The sequence below is a fragment of the Dermacentor variabilis genome, chromosome 4 (assembly GCF_050947875.1).
Source record: "Dermacentor variabilis isolate Ectoservices chromosome 4, ASM5094787v1, whole genome shotgun sequence".
In the NCBI taxonomy this organism is placed as follows: domain Eukaryota; kingdom Metazoa; phylum Arthropoda; class Arachnida; order Ixodida; family Ixodidae; genus Dermacentor; species Dermacentor variabilis.
This window is the reverse complement of record NC_134571.1, coordinates 29,219,535-29,225,201: the sequence shown is the minus strand read 5'-3', so window position 1 is coordinate 29,225,201 and position 5,667 is coordinate 29,219,535. Positions and strand designations below refer to the sequence as shown.

The window sequence follows — 5,667 nt, the reverse complement described above, 5'->3', positions numbered from 1 at the left end:
TGACACGTGGAGAACGCGCCGAGTGTTTCAAGGAGCTGGCTGTCTTCGGAACGAGGGAAGTATGCGTGCGAGTCTGGCCTAGTGAGAACCGAGCGGACAAAAGGCCATACTTCTACTTATTTGGCTGCTTTGACACAAAAAAAAAAGTTGTACAAAGACCTGTATGATGTTATACTTCCTGTGCCTCTGCATAGGACACTGTACCCTGTAGGACGAGGGAAAGATGTACTAAAAAGGGTGAAGAAATCGATGGTACCTGCTGGAATGAAAACATTCTTTTTCCAACTACGTATAGGTACGCTTGCTGTCAAACATTGGTTGGCAGAAAAGGACATGTTCGTGCCATGGGCAACCCACTGAATATGTAGGGAAGAGGAAACGCTGAGCATGCGTCCTTCGATTGCTCGGACGCCGTGTTTCTATGGGATGTTCTGCAGCGTGCAGTTAAAAAAGTATTACCCTTGGATCCCCCCGGATATTAAGTATCTCCTTGTAGAAAGTGAGGACGGGACACAATTTGACCTAATAATGTTGATTGTACTCCATAGTATATGGAGATGCAATATGGTCGTTCGGCACGCCAATACATCAAAGACCATGCGACACGGTCTCTTGATCAAAAAACTTGTTTGGAGTGTCCCAGGCTGGTTAGCTTTTGTGGAGGCCTTCCTTCACATGAAACATAAAACGTACGCATTGGCCCCAGATGGGCTGGTGTTTTTTTAACGCGGACAACAATATCGTTGTAAATATTGTTTGAATTTTTGTTTGTGACATGGAAGAAACAGGCTATAAAGGGGAAAAAACAATTCTGGCCTACTGGTTGGAGCACAGGGCCCCAGAGGTTCGATTCCACCTTCAATCACGCATTATTTTCTTTTTATGAAAGCAAAGCTATACGGGAACCTTCATATTTACCGTGAAGTGCCAAGAATGAGCCAAAGAATGCTGCGCATTAAAAAGTTGACTTGCACAAGGTACAAGTAAACGTGACATTACGGAGGGGTTCGCATTTTGTACACAGAAGAAACGCTTAAGGACGTTCTATTCTGCCTGCAAGGGCATGCGCCCGTCTATTGGTTATAGCATCGTTCCGCAATGCTGTGCTAGGTGTCCTCTCCTCGAATCCTGCCGTCGAACAATCTTATATATGTTTATATTTCAAATATAACACACATGCACATATGCCCTTATATTCGTAACATCACGACGACCAATGGTCCCAGGGGCACATATCCAGTAGCACATAGCGGCCCACATCTCTTACGCTGCACTATCTCCGCGATCAGCCCACGGTAACAGGCTACAGACACGCCCGATACGGAGAAGTGGTGGTAACTTGCTAGGAAAGACTGTCTTTAATACTACGTGGAGTGATTCGTGAAACCTGGAATACTTAAAGTGTACTACATAGACAACGGTGCGAGCTGTCGCGCTCATTCCAAAGCTGCAATAAAATGGCGAACTGGGTCAGTTTTCGTGGATTCATGGTTATATAGGAAATCGTGAAGGACCAAAGATGACTGAAGAGCACAGGACATCCTGTGTTCTCCAGTCATCTTCGCGCGCTTTCCTGACCCTGGGTCCACACTAAAGCGAACGTCACGTTGTCCAAGCTCCCATACATGGTCCACTCATCGCAGCTCAGTTACACGCAAGACCGACACAGAGTACACAGCTTGGTTCGCTATCCGTAATCTTTCGAACCACTTCGATCGACAATCCTAGTTGATCTTAAAATAACGCTAAGTTGCATTCGCGACCGACCAGTCCTTACTTTCCTGTCTGAAACGCAATTACTTAAGGCTTAATGCCTGCAGTGCAAATCCTCGTGTAGGGCACGCGGCAAAGCGCTCCGCAATATTCCAGGCCGCCTGCGCTCAGTTAAGCTTGCCGAAATCTCGAGCACTAGAGCGTTGAATTCTCGTGTAAGCGTTTCCTCCGCGATCGGGATCAAGGCCGCAGCACGGAGCAAAGTAGAAGCCGCGTGATGAGAAGTTCCGATGAGCTTCTGTGTTTCATGCCGTGTTTGCCCGCTCACACTTGGCGGAGCACGCACGCCACTGATCGAAGGAGCGGGGTGATTAGGCCAATCAGAGAGCCCCTTATTTATAGGTCTGGTGGACGCAGCAGTTCACTCTCTCTGGCGATTTTATGGCCGTAGATGAAACCCAAGGCGAAACCGCTGACATTGCCGCCCTGACCTCTAATGAGATGAGTCGATCGCTGGCGCGCTTCGTCAAAAGTTGCTGCCACAGCGTTCATGTGCTTGCACGCTCTTGTCGTCGCAGCTTTGTTGCGCTATTCGCGCTCGGTTTCCCGAGCTGCACCTTTTCGACCACTGATGCCACGCGCATCGCTATTGTTTTTTTTTTTACTTATTGATTCAATTTTCATGCCCTGCATTTTTTTTTGCTCTTTTGCCTTTCAATATTGCATCAGATGCGTGAGAAAGCTTAAACAAACAGAATGCGCCCACATTTACCATGGCATTACGGTCTAAGCGTATTCACATTTTAGTCGACATTACTGTGTGTTCATATCTACAGAAATGCGTGAAATATGTTTAAAAAATTAAATTACGGGGTTTTACGTGCCAAAACCACTTTCTGATTATGAGGCACGCCGTAGTGGAGGACTCCGGAAATTTCGACCACCTGGGGTTCTTTATCGTGCACCTAAATCTAAGTACACGGGTATTTTCGCATTTCGCCTTCGTCGAAATGCGGCCGCCGTGGCCGGGATTCGATCCCGCGACCTCGTGCTCAGCAGCCCAACACCATAGCCACTGAGCAACCACGGCGAGTGCGTGAAATAGTGAACGTGGTGAACAAATAGAAATACAACGAGAACCGCAATTCATAACTTTGATGTTTTCTTCTGCTATAAGTTACTTGCGGAAATCAACCTAGTTGCGAATAAACACTATATGTGCATGCAAAACGAGCCAAAAATATAAACGAGTCGCTTAATTGTCATTACAGCTAAATAACTTCCATGTTTAAACTTTCTTCAGCGGGTAAAATGTTCGGTATTGCGCATCAGGCAAACATCCGTTACAAAAAAAGTTGAGTCTGTGAGACTCGGTACGTAATGTGAGCTCCGATCTGTGCACAGATACCACTTGGCTGTTCTTTATCAGCTTTGCCAACACTACACGTTACCCTGCTTAAGCTGTTCCTACAGGTGGATGCTATCAGTGGTTTCATTTCTCAGCTCCTGTATTGTCCAAGAAAAAAAGATGTCATCCACCCGAGTGTAACCTGAAGGTACAATGGAAACCCACACGGGTTTCTGAAAGAAATTTTTGCAAATGACGATTCATATTTCAATCTGGTATGGGTTTCCTTCCCAGATTTGTGCTACTCTCAAGTCAACAACGTTTTTTTTTTTTTCTTTCGTGAACCTTTCTCCACCCTCGCAAAACTGATTTGCTTATTCTGTATCGCGCACTGTCGAAAGTGGCTCGCCCATAGTTGCAGGCACGCCAATGCCCCGTCTCAACGTCGTTGAAAACGGCAAGAGAACGGAGTGAAGCGGCCACGGAATAACGTTGCGCAGATGTCGCAACCTAATTACATGAGCTATGAGCCGGAGATGAAAATAGCCGGCCATGGAGAATGAGCCGAGATGAAAAGACGACCGTTACAGAGATTCATGCACTCCCACGCAGTGTTTCGACTTTGAGGAGTTTTACAACATTGACCCAATTAAGTTCTTGTAGACAATGTGATTTCTCAAGTTCTTTAGCAAGTTATTCGAGGAACCTCGCTTCTCTTTTTTCAAAGGAAACTGGTGGTGTGGAATGCGACCATACGCACCATCTATGATCTCAGCATGTGTGTGTGCGCACGTAGTTATCAATGACGCTCCTTTTCAAAAGCTGCCTTACGAAGTGCACACTGCCCACATGCGCAACGCGACATGCTTCGTTCTCAGCGTCCTCCCGCGCAACCTGAAGTTTAGCTTAGCGCACATAAATACGCAATGTTTATTTGCGTTGAAACAAGAGGAAGCGGGTCTTTCGATGGAGTATCAGAGAGCGCGTCTGATCCAAGTCGACCGCCGTTTACCAAAACTGACAACCAAGAGCTGGAATGTATACGCACGCCTCCTGCCTGCACGCCTCTGCAATGAATGATCCCGGCATCCAGCTGGACGTCAGTACTTCGATGTGCAATAACTTCGGTGAAGTCGTGTCCACTACAGAAGTTTTTCATATACCATGTGTTTTCTTTTCTTCTAACCTCAGTGCCACCAACTCAGCTTCGCTTACGGTTGCGTAGTACTAATTTTCCTGGAATGGTACACCTGCTAAGCAACTTGCTGCCACCTAGGGCCACTTTCTTAACATTACCTTTAATTACAGCGAAGCTGTTTATGGCTACGGTTTCGTGCATTTTTGTTCTGCGTTTGCTAATAATTGTGGGCCGATCCCGGAGATAGTGCAATACCAGGCCGACCCTCGACGCAGGTGAAGCAGGCTTCAAGCATTCCGCCAACTTGCAAAAATAACTTTAATGTCTTCGGTCCATATAGAACCTGTATCAGATATTAAGCTGACAAGAACAAACACTACACTTTGACCCGCGTCGGCCATGTCTACGTTCGCACCGCCCTCTCTTTGTAGGCGTTCCAAACTGGACCCCAAGCTACAACTACAACTGCCACCTAGCCGAGGCGAAACAACCTTGCTGTGCCGTTTGTGGCTGGGAGTGGCGTTCACGAACGCATACTACTATCGTTTGGGAATGGCCAGGAGCCCCATTTGCGACTCCTGTGGGTGCGACGAAACCATCGATCACCTATTGTGTAACTGCCCTGGCTACGATGTACAACGCCTCTCTCTGCGGGCGACTTTGCACCGACTGGACTCAAGACCGTTCACTGAGTCAAAGATACTCGGACCGTGGCCACACCCGTCACTGGCACAAAAAGCTATTCGTGCACTAGTGCACGAATAGCACTTGAAGTGCACCTGCTTAAGAGACCGTTTATAGTGTCCCTCTGTATAGTGTCCCCCCCCCACACGCATTTAGTGCTTACTCTCTCCCTTTTTTCCTCCTTCTATTCCCCTTTCCCCCACCCCCAGTGTAGGGTAGCAAACCGGATGCTCTTCTGGTTGACTTCCCTGCCTTTCCTGTCCTTGTTTTCTCTCTCTCCCAAGCTCTTGCGTATGTCCTTTCCTCTCCTTCCGCTCTCCCGTGGTAGCGGTCCCATCGAAACGTCATGCGTGCCTAATTTCCTCCGGCTCGTCGGGGCGGCGGTCCCGTCGTCCACGCGAATGTATATAAAATCACGGTAAGTGAGTCCGTACCTCTGCTCAAAATTCTGTGTCACCTCTGCGCCATGTGCTAAGCAGCTTCGCTGGTCATCCACCTTCCCAGAGTGGAATGGCTCGTGATTTTTTTTAATTAGACTCTGAGGTGTTACGTGCAAAAACCTTCATCTGATCATGAGGCACGCCGTAGCAGGCGGCTTTTCTTTAACCTGCACCCAATGCGCGGCACACTGCCGTTCTTACATTTCGCCCCCATTGCAATGCGGCCGCGTAGTCGAAAGTTATTTTGCCAGGTCGCCTGTTCAAATCGACACTAGGTATTGTAAATCGTCCCCCTTCCCCCTTCCATTGATTCCCTCTCGCTTGACGTTTTGTAGTGCTCATGT

At 47.7% G+C, this 5,667-nt stretch overlaps 1 pseudogene; it reads right to left on the bottom strand.

Moving 5' to 3' along the window:
• Positions 1–4,420: 4,420 nt before the first annotated feature.
• On the bottom strand, positions 4,421–4,600 carry LOC142580570 (U2 spliceosomal RNA; annotated as a pseudogene).
• Between the last annotated feature and the right edge of the window lie 1,067 nt (positions 4,601–5,667).